Genomic DNA, 16074 nt, shown 5'->3' with positions numbered 1-16074 from the left:
GGTTATTTCCATTAATACAGGGCAGCTCTGTCAATCCCTAGATAGATAACCAAGCTTTACAAAGAACCTTTTTGGTAGAACTCTTTGATCCCTATGTCTACAGTGACCCTCTGTTGGTCATGAAACAGGCAAGACCAAGTAAGAGAAAGAAGGAATGATTTAACCCATGCCCCTAAGCCTTCAAAAGAGCCTATCTTATTGGAAGTTACGTAGTCTCACTTCAAAGACCAAAGACAGCATGATTTTCTGAGATGCTGCGACAGTGGTTTGGGACTGAGCAAAACACACAGAGCATGCGGACCAGAGACAGCAACAGCTGTGTGGCTCATCTGTTTCCCAATGTATTTCCTGAGCTATGAAGTCTGCTTGGAGGAGTAGCATCAGTGAATTCCAAGCATGCAAAGAATCTGACCATTCTTTCTCATTTTTAAACCACATTACCTTTGTCCTTTTCCTCAACCTTCAAGGCCATTTCTCTGTGCATTTTTCATTGATTTGTGGCCAGAAACTGATGAGGCAATGGAAAACTTAAAACCTGCTATTAGTGAGGGTTTAAAAGTAAGTATCCTTCAGGAGTCATTTTCTGTAACTAAGATCTCATTCTCAAAAGACACACACATAGAACATAACATGACCATGGGTGGGGGTGCGGGGGTACCTCAAGAGTGCAAGATGACTGAGAGAGCCTCTGTGGAAGACAGAGGACATCCATGAGACTTGTGTGTGACAAGTATCATGAATAGTCTGCAGTGTCTGGTCATTTTCATTTTGCTTCTTTAATGTATGTTTTCCAGACATTCCATTTCTGCTGCCCTCACTTCATTATAGGCCTTGGCACCTCATTTCCAAGTATTCTGACAATATCTAAACTGAACTTTCTACCTCTGGTCTCTCCTCATGTGGACCCTTCTTCACCCCACATGCGTGCTCCTACCCCAGCGAATAGCAGAGCACTTACTTTAGTTTTCATTATTTACTCCTATATTTTTACAAATAATACTTAGAATATTACAAGCCACTAATGGCAACATTAATAAGTATATCATTTATTGAATGCATAGCTTGAATCACAAAGCTTTCTTGGAAAACAAGTCGAAGGCTTTCAAGCATAAAGTCCAGGTGGGAAAAATGGTCTGTTTTGAGGATACTTAATGTAGAAGCAGCAGGCTTTCCCATCACATGTGTGAAGGGCATCACTAGAAGCAAGCCCAACATAAGTGTACCCACCTACTGTGTGAGTTTTTGTTTCTCATCTACTTTATTACTGCTCTCATTAGAATTCTTCCCTGTCCGTATGCATTTATTTATGTCCTCTCTTCCCTGATGTAGCGGAGATCATTGTTTCAGTTCAAAACAGCTCCTGGTTGGAGTGCCTGGGTGGCTCAGTCAGTTAAGTGTCCAACTTCAGCTCAGGTCATGAACTCACCGTTCATGGGTTCAAGCCCTGCATCAGGCTCTCTGCTGTCATCCCAGAGCCTGCTTCAGATCCTCTGTCTCCCTCTCTCTGCCTCTCCCCTGATCGTAAATGTGTACCCTCTCTCTCAAAAATAAATAGTAAACATTAAAAAATAAATAAATAAAGGGATGCCTGGGTGGCTCAGTCAGTTAAGCATCTGACTTTGACTCAGGTCAGGTCATAATCTTGCGGTTCATAAGTTCGAGCCCCATGTCGGGCTCTGTGCTGACAGCTTAGAGCCTGGAGCCTGCTTCGGGTTCTGTGTCTCCCTCTGTCTCTGCCCCATCCTGCCAGAACTCTGTCTCTCAAAAATAAATAAACTTTAAAAAAAAAAAAAATGAGTGAATGAATGAATGAATGAATGAATGAAACAGCCCCTGATTTGTAGTTGTGTTAGGAGGCTTATATAAACAACAGACAGCATAACAATTCATTGCTTCCTCATAATTACCATGTCTGTAGGAACTTAAAAAATGGTGCATGCCATTTACAGTAAATGGGGCTGACTCTATAAAAAGTATTTGTAAATTTTGTAATTCTAGGGATATATGTCAGCAATTATCATATGGTCTCAAATCCTGACAAACATCCCAAAAGATATTTTAAAAGATACATTGGATGAAAAATAGTGATGAGACTGTCAGTAATCCCTCTCTGGTCACTCTTACAAATTCTACATTTCCTTTTTATGAATGTACTTTTTAAGATAGTAAACCTGCTTCATTTCTTCATCCTGATTTGAAATTTTGGTTATTTTACCAAATATTTGGTTATTACCAAGAAAACTTGGTAATTTTGAGTTTTGGATATCCTAAAAGATACATTGAAAGTCTAATAATGGATGTCCGTTCTTAAGTTAACTATGACTTTTTCTCAAAAAATTTCATGATATGTTTTTTGTCCTGAGCTGGAGTTGACAGGTATTAAGTTTCTTAGTTAACCTTGCAGGTGCTTTCAAGATAACTTGAACATGAGACTACCAGAAAGGACTGTAAAAAAGCTGCAGTCAGAGTTGGTGGTATGGAAAGTTCTTTTGAAACATGGAAAACATTAATTTAAAAGAGTTCGAGAGTTTAAGCCAAAAGAGCTGGTCAGGTTGTATAGCAAAAGAAAACTCTACGCTCTACGAGACCCCACCCCCCCGCCCCACTGTACTTCTCTTTGAATCGCCTCTCTACTGCTGTTTATATGAAATTGATCTAAATGCTCCCATTCCAGGGACTCGTGAACTTAAGTACAGGGAATGATAGCAACTGCAAATGAGTTTAAGAAGACAAGCTGACTGTCATTATGACCTTTTTAAAACGTTCTGTGACATCTGTTTTCCATTTTTGCTAGGCTGTTTGATTAACTTTAGTTTTGCAGAATTGCGGAAATCTTTTTTGCTCAAAATAGTATCTTGAAGGAAGTGACCCTTATTTAATAGAGAAGAATGTTAAGTGTAATATGGGCTTAATTAACTTCATCCCAAGTTTCAGATTTTTCCCATTGGCTTCAAGGTCTCTTCCCCTGTATGGCTCATTTCTGTACAACCAGATAAAACTTCGGGTGGTGGAATGCTCTGATCTGGCTGGTGCCAATGTCATATTTCTAAGATGGCAAAAATGGAAGAAATTTCAAAGAGAATAGTGACAGTTCAGAAACTATTCCTGTCCTTATCTCTATTATACGAGGTCTCGTGGGCTTCTGAGCTAGTGAGCGTGTCAAGTTGTGAAAACTATTCCTTCCTTATAATGAAGGTGATCTTTTTGATAAGAATAATTGTCTTGAAAGAGAAAGAGGGACAAAAAGGTCAGTACATCCCTTGGGGCGCCTGGGTGGCGCAGTCGGTTAAGCGTCCGACTTCAGCCAGGTCACGATCTCGCGGTCCGTGAGTTCGAGCCCCGTGTCGGGCTCTGGGCTGATGGCTCAGAGCCTGGAGCCTGTTTCCGATTCTGTGTCTCCCTCTCTCTCTGCCCCTCCCCCGTTCATGCTCTGTCTCTCTCTGTCCCAAAAATAAATAAAAACGTTGAAAAAAAAAATTAAAAAAAAAAAAAAAAAGGTCAGTACATCCCATAAAAACCTGGGACATGAATGCCTCTTTTGCTGTGGTTCAGTGGTCCTAGAAAGCTCATACTGGACATGGCTTAGAAGGCAAAGCAGAGCATTAAATCAACAACAGACTGTATTTTTCTGTTTGCCAGAGCACACAACAGCCCGGTTGCCCTGAGATCAGGACACAAAGGGAAATAGCTGCATTTCAACATGTCCTGGCTTCACTAGAGAAAGCCTACTGGGTTTCTGGCTTTCCAAAGTGGACAGAAGCTGGCAGATCAGCTGCCTTTACCCCTATGTGCTTAGCTATTCTAAGTAGTTTCTGAGAAAGCAATGTGGATTGTACTAGACCTGATTTTTCTATTCAGAGGAATTAATGAGCTTTAATTAGTCACTTTTTACATGGCTTCTCTGCTTCAGCCTGGCAAGTGCTGCCGGTTCCTTCGTTTTCCTTGAGTTCCATACCCAGTGTTTCTTGAACAAATCTGTCTTCTGTATCTGACTTGGGCTGGTTTCATTCTCCCAGCTCCTACTTAACCCTCAAATGAGGTGACCTTAGCTCTCTGACCTCTGGCTCAGTATCGAGGCCAGATTTGTCCTGGAGAAGGAAAAAGTAAATTGGAAAGAAGTTAGGTGGAGGAGAAGACTCTGTGTTTTAAAGAAAGGTTTGTTTAATGTATTATGGTAGTATTGAGATGTTCCCTTAATATCTTACAAATAATTCATTTGGAAAGAAAGCCAAGTGCATAGTGTTTTGAGGACAAGAACACTTCCTCCTTAGTGAACATACCAGATACATCATTCTGATGCTCCAGGCACTAATTTACCAGGATCCTGTTTCCCAACTATGCTTTTTAAAAAAATTAGTAATAGTAGTTTTTAAATAGCTTCCAGTATTTCAAAACATCTAGTAGATTGCACAGGTCAACTGAAATTACTGATTTATTTCCATTTAGCTGCAATCATATTAATTCATTATGGTAACCCAACATATGCTGATTGATAGTTGTGTAGTCTCTGTTTAGCACTAAATGAGAAAACACTTTAAGTAATTTATTGGATGTAGTTGGATTTCCTTTAAACTATAAAAAATGCCTTGCCTATTTCATTCCCTCCTTTCTATTTTCAAGGATTCATTTTCTCTTTCTAGATTCCCAACTTCCCACCTGCTGTTTCTCCTCTATTCTTCTTTTACAAACACCATGCCCTGCTTTTCAGGAGGCATAGACTAGATTAGGTCATCCTGTGTGTCCTCTACCAGCACTGAGGACTTCTCCCATGACAACCCCCATGTAATTACTCACTAGGGTTGTCTCTCCACAAGATTATATGTTCTGTGACATCAGGCTTGTATCACTCCTGTTCTTCACTTTGCCCTATCCCTACCCCAGTGCCTGGAACATCATAAACAATAAATATCAGTGGGTTTAATGGCTAGATTGCATTCATTGCCAAACTGAGTGGCATTTATTTATTTGAATGCTTGACTGACTCCATCACTAGGCGATCATATTCTGGAGGAATATGGTACCTGTGGAGGTATCAATCATTTTTTAATCCCCAGCACCTAGCACTAGATCTAGGACAGAAATTTAATTCAACTACAGTTGAGATTTTAAAAAAATGGGGACACTATAGATTTTGATAAAGAATTTAATGATCATGATTCTTATTTTATCACTAGGCAGTCCTATGAAAAGATGATCCTTTGCCCAAAATTCCACTCAATTGATGAGTCTATGGTCTTACTCAATTTCTAGTAAGTGAGTACTACCATGATTTTAGGTCTGTAAGTAGCTTAAATTTAGAGTTTTGGTTAGAGATGGTCCTACCAATCCCTGTTGTAGATAAAGAGTTTGAATGAGGTTGCTGACTGGACCTTTTAACTTGCTGTTCTTGTTTATTTTCTGCTTGTTTTGTTTGTTCAGGTCTGGCCTGGAGCCTAAAAATAAAAGCGTGCTTGCAGTTTGACTTTTGCTGTGATTCAGTTTTGCAATCTTTTCAAAACACCCTTCAGGAGACCTCCATATATCTGTGGACATCTCCTGGGTTTTCCAAAACAAACACAACACAAGTGGGGGGAATTTGGAAATTTCCAAATTGTAACAGATGGGAACTTACTTTCTTTGTTTAAGAAATATTTGCTGCAGAGAGGGGGGAATCCCAGAGGAAAACATAAGTCTGAAATCTCCACAGGGTCCTCTGCCTTTGCTTTCCCTGGCTGGGGGGGAGGGACGGCAGCAACCAAATGTCAGAAGCCAGCAAAGACCTCTCCATCCTGATAGCTCTCAACTCAGAGAATACAACTCTGGGGCAGCTACCTCAGTCCTAGGATGTTTCCCTGTGAAATCACTTCCCTCTTCAGATAACCCAGGAGAAAAACTTAACTTGTCAGGGAAGAGTGGTGTCTAATTAAGATTCAAGAAGGCTTTGTGTCCAGGAAAAGGGTGCTACTATGGAATGACTCCTGGTGGCCCTCTTTTCCTTTCTGCTTCTGCTTACATATTGGATCAGCTTAGGTAGGAATATGGATCAGGGAGACTAAAGTGTCCCTTTCACAGCCATTTTTTTTTCTCTGTACCACAGTCCGTCTACAACACCAGCACAATGGCCACAACCTTGGAGTTATAGACCTACTACCCCAGTTTCTCCATAGTATAGAACAGGACAAAACAACCATGATGAAGGCTTGGGAAATTTAGACCTCAATTCTTATGGTCTTGCAGCATGAGATGAATGAAAGGATTCATGAAAGGAATCAAAGGATTCATAAAATTTTAAAGCCAAAGGTAACTGCAAAGGTCACCTGGTCCAACTCCTCCATTTTTCTAGGAAACAAAATGAGACCACAGAACTTCAGTGAGTTGATAGGTATAATCGAGTGGCAGTAAAAAGGACACTGCATGCTTCGGGGTCAGGAATGAGCATGAATCCTGACTTACCTCATGAGTTTAGCTATGACCTTGAGTAAGTCACTCATACTCATTCTCAAACTCAAAGTTTCAGATTTATCTATAAAATGATATCATTATAGCATTTAAAGGATTATGGAGATGATTACCTTAGAGGAAAGTCATGTAAAGCACAGCATAAGGTCTGCCACTCAGTAAGTGACTACAAGTTGGTAGCAACCATTTATCATCATCATCATCATCATCATCATCACCATCAAAGCCAGAACCCAGGACTCAAGTTTTCTGGTTCACCACTTCTTTGATTACATTTCTGTGAATCATCTTTATATATTGTCAATACTGTATTGAATGACCCCACTTTGTATTAGTTGAAGCACAAATAGTGGGGATATCATTAGAGACCATGAGATGCTGGGCAAATGATGATGTAATTCCTAAAATAAATAAATAAAGATATAACACTTAGAGAATCAAGATAATATAACCTGAATTTTATATTGAATTATGTCTTCATATCGCATTCTCTTTATTACTTTAATGATGTTTCCTTTTAAAAACACATTCTCTAATGTATTAAGAAGAGTTCTCTCCTACTTACTGTTTTCGTTCCTTTCTCATTCCAATATTGTCACAGTAAACTGCTAAAATGGAATGCATTCCACCAACCAAATTCCAAATGATTGTTTTGGTAGTGAAAGCATTATTGATGTAGGAACTACTCATGCTGTTCTGCATGTGATCTAAATCCAAGAAACTGGTTACTTGGGGAAATGTTAAGGACTGTGTGCGGGAGAGAAAAGGACAGTTGAATGAAACCTTCCCAACTGTAAATTTTTTACTGCCACATGTGCTCAGGAATGTTGAATCTTTGCCCTCAGATTTGTTCATTATTTTTGCTTTATCGTTAACGACACTAAGGTCAGGAAATCGTGGATCCAAGTAAAAACAGACTTGAGCCCTACCTCATTCTGGCCTGTTAAATGTCCCTGCTTTTTATCAATTTTCTCTCTCACCAGCTTGGATTAAGTCTCCTAATCTGACACCATTTCTTTCTTTCTTTCTTCTCCCTTTAAGAGCAGTGTGAGCATATCCTGCTTGGATTTTCAGAGTACTCTCCTCAAACTATTCCCTTCATCAAGAGGAAGGACTCGGAACTCTAGCATTGGCACTAAAACCTGAGAAGGAAAACCCTTGCGACATAAAATATAAAGCTTTAAGGGCAAGAACAGTTTTCTATTTATTGGCATGCTTCCAGGACTAGCACAGTGTTTTAGCACATAGTACATTTCAATGTATGTTTGAATGAATAACAAGCCTTTCTTGATTTCCAGTTTATGAGTTGTAACAATTCTCATAAAAGATTTATGAACCTATGAATCTTATGAAAGTTATTTCTTTTATTGAGGGGTAATTAACATGTATTAGTTTTAGATATACAGCATAAGGATTCAATATTTGCATATTCTGCAAAATGATCACAATAAGTCTAGTTAACATCATCACCATGTGTAGTTACAAAATTTTTCTGGTGATGAGAACTTCTAAGATTTATTCTCTTAGCAGCTTCCAGATAGGAAATATAGGATTATTGACTATAGTCACCATGCTATACGTGACTTATTTATTTTATAACTGGAAGTTTGTCCTTTTGACCCTACTCACCCATTTCACATCCCCCCTACCTCTGGCAACCATCAATCTGTTCTCTGTTTCTATAAACTCAGTGTTTTGTTTTGTTTTGTTTTGTTTTTTAATTCCACATGTAAGTAATGCATGGTATTTGTCTTTCTCTGTTTGACTTTTTTCACTTAGCATAGTGCCCTCAAGTTTCATCCATGCTGTTGCAAATGGCAAGGTTTCATTCTTTTTTATGGCTGAAAAATATTCCATCGTGTATATATATATATACCATTTTTTTTTTATTCATCCATTGATAGGCTCTTAGGTTGCTTCCATTCTTGGCTATTGTAAATAATGCTGCAGTGAATATGGGGGGTGCAGATAATATTTTTGAATTAATGTTTTCATTTTCTTTGGATAAATATCAAGAAGTGGAATTTCTGGATCATATGGTGGTTTTATTTTTATTTTTTTTGAGTAACCCCCATACTGTTTTCCATAATGTCTGCACCAATCTGCATTCCCACCAACAGTGCATGAGGGTTCCTTTTTCTCCACATCCTCACCAACACTTATTAACTCTTGTGTTTTTCAATGATAGGCATTCTCACAGGTGTGAGGTGATACCTCATTGTGGTTTTGATTTGCATTTCCCTGATGATTAGTAATGTTGGTTGGACACCTTTTCATGTACCTGTTGATTATTTGTGTGTTGTCTTTGGAGAAGTGTCTATTCAGTTTCTTTGCCCTTTTTTATTTTGTTTTATTTTTTAAAGTTTCTTTAATTTTGAGAGAGGGAGAAAGAACATGAGCAGGGTAGGGGCAGAGAGAGAGGGAGACACAGAATCTGAAGGAGGCTCCAGGTTCTGCCCTGTCTGCATAGAGCCCAACACAGGGTTTGAATTCATGAACCATGAGATCATAACCTGAGCTGAAGTCAGACGCTTAACCAACTGAGCCATCCAGGCACCCCTCTCTGCCCATGTTTTAATCAGTTTGTTTTTTTTCCTATTGAGTTGTATGAGACTTTTTTTAATTTTTAATGGCATAGACATTAACTCCTAGAATTAATGCCATGGTACATCCAGACAGTGAAGTATTATTTGACACTAAAAAGAAATGAGCCATCAAGCCATGAAAAGACATGCAAGAACCTTAAATACATATTACTAAGTGAAAGAAGGCAGTCTGAAAAGTCTGTATACTGTATGATTCTACCTATATAACATCCTAGAAAAGGCAAAACTATGGAGAAGGTAAAAAGAACAGTGATTCCCAGGATTTGGGAGAGAGATAAAACACAGGATTTTTAGGGCAGTGAAGCTACTCCATATAATACTATAATAATAGATACACATCATTACACATTTACTAAACTTCTAGGACGTACAACACCAAGAGTGAATAGTGGGGTAGATTATGGACTAATGACACATTAATGTAGGTTCATCAGTTGTAACAAATGTAGCCTTCTGCTGGAGCACTCTGGTGCTGTAGCACTCTGGTGAAAGGAAGCACTTCCTTCCAATAGAGAAAGCTATGCATGTGTTGCATGCTATGCATATGGGACATCTCTGTGCCTTCTTCTGTATTTTGCTATGAACCTAAAACTACTCTAAAAAATAGAATCCATTAAAAAATCAGGAATAAATTAGTTGATATATCAAGAGGCCAAACAATATGAATGATAACCACTGAAAAACATTAAAAAGATCATGCCTAGAAAAGGAAAACAACCCAAAAAGCTAGAAATAATAATTGAATGCCAAAGCAGCACCTGAGTGGCTCAGTTGGTTAAGTGTCCAACCCTTGATTTTGGCTCAGATCATGATCTCACGGTTTGTGAGTTGGAGCCCTGCGTTGGGCTTTGTGCTGACTGTGCAGAGCCTGCCTGGGTTCTCTCTCCCTCTCTCTCTGCCCCTCCCTTTGTGCTCTGTCTCTAAAAATTAATAATAATAATTGAATGCCAGAGAAGAGTAATGAAAGTAATGTAGGAGTAGGATCTAAGAAAAAGTATTTGCCATTTCTCTGAGCGAGAAATCTGCATGATCAAGTAACCACACTCAGGTTGGAGATGTCTCCAGAGAAAGCAATTTACACCTGGAAGCCAGCCATAAAGTACCATGGCTAAAGTAGAGTTCACTCGATAGGTAGAGACTTCGGAGCTAAGACTGAAAAGAATCAGATTTTAGATCAAGTTGGATTCTATTTACTACCTATTGCATCAATGTATAGACAGGGAGAGGGACTCAGCAGATACACAGTAACAGAGAGCTTATTATTACTGTTTGTCATTTGTATCCTGAGGTTTCTCACACTTTCCTGCATAGTAGTGTGGGTGCTCCACTCTCACGGGCCAGACAAATGAACAAATAAAAAGTAGACAGATGGTCAGAGGCCAATGGGAGGGGACACATTGGGACCCTACCCTGAGGTTGAGGCTTTGGGTGAGGATGTCCTTCAGTTTGAGGGGCAGTTTTCACTCCTGTGTAAAAGGTGGCCAGGCTCAGCAAAGGCATGGAAATCAAGAGAGGACCACAAAGGCAGAGGATATGTAGCCTAGTTTCAACTGTAGGTATTATTCTTAAAAGTGTACAGATGACTGTAGGATGACTGTATGTGTGTATATGTATACATACATATGTATATGTATGTATACACACACACACACACACACACACACACACACACACACACACATATTTTTAGAAACCATATGAGTGGGTGAGAAAGGCAGAGGGAGAGCGAGAATATCCATGCTAAGCATGGAGCCTGACACAGGGCTCAGTCCCATGACCCCGGGATCATGACCTGAGCCGAAATGTAGAATTGGAAACTCAACTGACTGAGCCACTCAGGGACCCCAGACGACCATTTTTTGAAGTCAAAAAAAAAAAAAAAATCAGACACATGCTATGACAATGAGACCGCATATTTGAAACTACAACTGTCTGAGGAAATTGAGGCTATATGGTCACTATATGTAGAAAAGAGAGGGAAATTTAATTGCATGTAGAAAAAGAGGCCAAAGCCTCCAATCTATTAAGCCAAGGGATAAAGAGTTACAAAGGCCTGCAGATCTTTCCTAATTTTCTCTAATTTTTCCTGTTTTCCTAATTTTGGGGAGGGCAAGCAACTTCCCCAAGCTACATATTAGCTTGTCGTCAGAGGCTTTCTAGCGAATATTGAACCTAACGGTTGAGATACGGTAAATATCATCAAAGGATTTCCAACATTTTGAGAGATTATAACTGCTAGAATGAGAATAATTATTTTTGCCGTGGATATTTTGCTCCTAATTTAATAGTAGTGCAGGCTCTTTGCTACCAAGTCACAGCTCAAAAGTTGAGAACAGTTGGATCCCTTTTCTCATCACTTCTGATTTTGTATTCCTACCGTGTTTGGTTTTCTGCATTTATTTGTAATTGTTTCCTCACAAGACAAATATGGATGATGGGTTGAGGGACAGGAGAATATGTTAACGTAATGTTGACACAAAGGCTTCAGTATTTTAGATTACATTTGAAAAGTATATACTGTAGTCCTTTTGCTTTAGAGATGTAAATTAACACAGAAAATGTTTAGAGAATGAATTGATAGAGACCAGTGATTTTGAAAATGTGGTCCCCCAAACCAGCAACATCAGTACCAGCTAGGAACTTCTGGGAAATGCAGATTCTCAGGCTCACTCCAAATCTCCTGAATCAGAAACTCTGGTGGGGGGGGGGGACGGAGAGGGTAGGAAGCAAGCAGTCTGTAATTTAAAAGCTTACCAGATGATTTTAACCACTGGTATAGATGAATCATTCAGACAAACACAATTGGTTTAGAAGATTGTTCTAAGCAAGACTGGAGTAAATGCATCAAGTCCTTAAAAAAAAAAAAAAAGTTTTATTCCTACAGTGTAGTAGTTTTCTAATGCTACATAACAAGTTACTACAAACTTAGTGGCTTAAAACAACATGTATTTATTATCTCACAGTTTTCATAGGTCAGATGTCCACATATAAGTCAACTGGGTCATCTGCTTGGGTCTCACGAGGCTGTAACCAAGGTGTCAGCCAGGCTGCACTCTCATCTGGAGGGTCAACCGGGGAAGAGTTTATTTCCAACTCCTTTCAGGTTGTTGCTAGAGTTCCTTTCTTTTCAGTAGTAGAACTGAGGACCCTAGTGTCATACCACCGAGTGGAGGCTGCCTGAAATTTTTGCCCTGCACACAACCCCAAAAGCTCTTCATGGTACGACAGTTTGCTTATTCAAAGTTTTCAAGGCCAGCAGTAGAGTCTGTCTCCAGTCTGCTAAGATGGAGTCGGATATAAGGTAACATAATTTTGGGAGTGATGTCCCATCACTTTTGCCATAAACTGTAACCTAATCAAGTGAGTGACTGCCTGTCACCTTTTCCATATTCTGTTGGTTAGAAACAAGTTACAGGTTCTGTCTGCGCTCCAGGGCAGACATGTGTGACTTACAGTGGACCTTATGGGTATATTCACCACCTGTAGAAATTATATATATATATATATATATATATATATACTATATATATATATATATATATATATATTTTTTTTTTTTTACGAAATTGACCACAACTTTTAGTGTACTTTTTATTTAAAATAAAGCACATTTGAGGGACGCCTGGGTGACTCGGTTGGGCGTCTGACTTCAGCTCAGGTCATGATCTCACAGTTTGTGAGTTCAAGCCCCACATCAGGCTCACTGCTGTCAGTGCAGAGCTCACTGCAGATTCTCTGCCCACCTTTCTCTGCCCCTCCCCTGCTTCCACTTCCCCTTTTACAAAATTAAATAAACATTTAAAAATTTAAATAAATAAAGCACATTTGGAAAAGTGTATCTTTTTAAAGAAAAAGTAATGTCATTGCTCATTACAGTTTTAACAGGTTGAGGTCAAAGATATATTTTCTTCCAACTACAAGTAAAATTTAACGTTTAAAAAAAATCATCCTACTTAATCAGCTTTGACCTAAACACTCTCCCCCCCTGCTCTCCCATACCCACGTCCTGCTTGTTCTTCAGGGCCCCACTCAAATATCTTCTCTTCACAAAGCCTTTCCTGATGCTTCTAACTAGAACTGTTCTTCATTTTAATCCCCACCATTTTATTGCACTCCTCTGGCTTACTAGTCATCTGGGTAGATGATTTATCTCTTTGTCATTCTTTTCTGTGTCATTGAAGCCTCACTAAGTGGATGTAAGGGAAACTGAACAAATAGATGTTACATAAATGAGATCACATTTTACATCTCTGGAGCTACTCAAGCAGCATAATATATGCTACTATTCAGGTTTGTGGAATTATGAAAGCAATTAATTAATTTTAGGTGTCTTGATTTACTAAAGTCTATTCAGTGTAAAGCACCACATTAGGGATGTAGTACAATAGTATGTAGTAGCAGCTTTGGAATCAGATACCCCTGAGCTCCGTTCCTGGCTTCTCCAGTTAATGACTGTGTGTGGCCTTGGGCATGATACTTAATGTCTCTAAACCTCACTTTCCTTAATATAGTCATTACCTAATAAATATCAAGCCGTTATTAATACCAAGTTGGAGGCATTAAAATTTCTTGACAACACTTAGCACAGGTCACGCAAGGGTGAGGGCTCTAGAATTTCAGCTCAGTTCTGGAAGGAGAGCATGCACATGTATCATGCTCATTTGAGAGGATAGTGACTTTCTGGCCAATGAGACTCAATAGACATTGTATCATTCTGGGGGTTATTTATAAATATTCTCCATCTTTGGTGGTGATTTTAGTGGTTAGAAGAATAGAGAAAAGAGTGGGTGGAGTGACAGGATAGCGGGACTCTGTTTTGGTCAGTAGCATGGGAAGACGGTCCCGTTCAGAGAACCGAGGGAGATGAAATAAGCGTTTTTTCCTAAATGCTGCCCTGAGGATTACACAGACATTAGGAGCGGCTTCCAGTGAGTCAGGACTGGAATGTTCGACAGAGCAGTGCTCTGTTGAACACCAGAGTCCCACGGCGTTTCCCCGCAGCCTTGCCAAGTGTAGAAATTCACAAGGTCAGGCTCAAACTTAAAAGTCCTTTGCTTCGGTATCACGCTGAAGTCATTTTCATTCCTTGCAGTAATCTAATGGGTTCCTGTAACTTTCTCAATGAAAAGGCGAATGTTAGTGTGTTTTTCCCTAGAACGGAGGAAGTGTTTTCTTGGCCAAATTGGATATGTGAGGGTGTGAGTGCTAAAATGACTCTGAATTTGTGCCTTTCAAAAGTCTGTTGTAGAGTTCTGTGCTTGTGGGTTAGGTGAGATTGTGGTCCCCGCCCCCTCCCTTTTTCCTGTTTTCACATGATAGGGCTATATGGACACTTGTAAATGATCCTTGCTAACTACCCAATGGATGTATTAGCATCAGCATCTATATGGTTTGAAAATATGGTTTTACTTATATGAATTTTTATTTTACATACATATATTTGCCATTTACATCTACTGGTAACCTCCACAACTCAGAATTGCTTTTTAGTGACCACAAAACTTACTTAAATTCCCAATGTACGTTGGCTGTTACTGCTTACAATGTAAATAATTACAAAATAGTTTAGAGGAGGAATTTGGAGAGTGAGACAGGAAGAAAGTGGAGAAGGAGAAAGAGGAAGTGGCCTAGACTTGTGACCAAACCTTTTGGTATAAGGATGAAAACCCTAAACTAAAATATATTAATAGTGTAGAGGAAAAGTAACCAAGAGAGTTTTGACAAATCTCAGTTGAAATTAAGAATGTTCTCATCGCTTACCCTTAGAAGCCATATGGCAACCACTTGACTACTAAAAACTAGCTAATGCTAGATAGACTCTTCAGACTTCCCCTCTTAATATTAATCACATAAGTCTCAATTTATCATGCCATTTTAAGTGGAAGGAGAAAATATGGAGTTTGCATATAGTTAATTCTTTTAGCATTTGAAAGTCCATTTTGGTCCCAGATTCAGATACCTCAGCATTTCTACCAATAACCTTTTCCTTTCCTCCTCCTCCTTCCTCCCTTTCTCCCTCCCTGTTTTCTTTCTCCCCCCCTTTTTTCTTTCTCCCCAGTACTCCCTCCCCCTTACTTGTTTCTCTCTCTGTTCCTTTATTCCCTCCTTTTCAGTGGGGAGGTATTTGAGAGGAATGAGCTCATATTAACTGTGATAGCTAGCATTCAGGATGGACCCGTATGAATTTTGCCTACTGGTATTCATGCTTTTCTGTCGTCTCCTCTCAGGTTGACTCAGAGTTGGTCTGTGTGACCAATAGGATGTAGTAGAGGTGACAATGGATCACTTCCACACCTAGCTTATAGAAGACATTGTGGCCCCCTGGTTCACCCCTCCATGGCAGCCTCCATTTTGTGAGAACACTCACCAGCCCAGTTGGAGGGGCCCACATGGGTAGGGACTGAGGCCTCCCACCCACAACCAGCACCACTTTGCCAGCCGTGTGAATGAGCCGCCTTGGAAGTGTCTCCTGCAGGCCTGGCCATCATGACTGCAGCCTTGTGAGAGATGCTGAGCCAGAATCAACCAGCTAGAACATTGCCAAATTCCTGCCCCACAGAAACAAGGAGATAATAAGTGTTTATTGTTATTTTAAGCCAGTTTGGGGAACTGTTATACAACAAATACATTTTACACAGTATGTACACACAAATAAGCAATGCTAAAAATACTTTAAAAGAAAGAAAAATTCAGAAATACAGGATTAAAAAGTCTAAAACTTTTTTTTATTTAATAAAAAGTCTATCTCCCTTGAATGTTTGGAGCCTAAGTAACTGTCTTTGTATAAATCTAAGAAGGCTGCCTCCGTGTTTTTCTCTGTGTTTGTTAAAAGAAACTGAAATGTATACACACTCTATAAGAAATCACTGCTAATCTGTATCTGAAAAGCCTCTCCACTACTCACTTTTTTTGGCAAGTTATCAATGCTGATCTCTTCTGTGTTTTTAAAGTTTAGTCATCCTTACTTAGTTAAGATTATTATGAGTATAACGTTTAGTTTATGTCCTTTTGTCATAATGCTTATTTTATA

At 39.3% G+C, this 16074-nt stretch overlaps 1 protein-coding gene and 1 long non-coding RNA gene across 6 annotated transcripts in view; both read left to right on the top strand.

Annotated features, from left to right (window-relative positions):
* PALLD (palladin, cytoskeletal associated protein) overlaps window positions 1-16074 on the top strand; it is a 408001-nt gene that overhangs the window by 242581 nt on the left and 149346 nt on the right. The gene's annotated exons all lie outside the window — the stretch shown is intronic.
* Window positions 1738-5461, top strand: LOC123590416. Its single transcript, XR_006708752.1, has 2 exons — window positions 1738-3247; window positions 3498-5461. It is a non-coding gene; the product is annotated as an uncharacterized LOC123590416 (long non-coding RNA).

Source organism: Leopardus geoffroyi, chromosome B1 (assembly GCF_018350155.1).
Source record: "Leopardus geoffroyi isolate Oge1 chromosome B1, O.geoffroyi_Oge1_pat1.0, whole genome shotgun sequence".
Classification (NCBI taxonomy): Eukaryota; Metazoa; Chordata; class Mammalia; order Carnivora; family Felidae; genus Leopardus; species Leopardus geoffroyi.
This window is presented reverse-complemented; position numbering and strand designations above follow the sequence as displayed.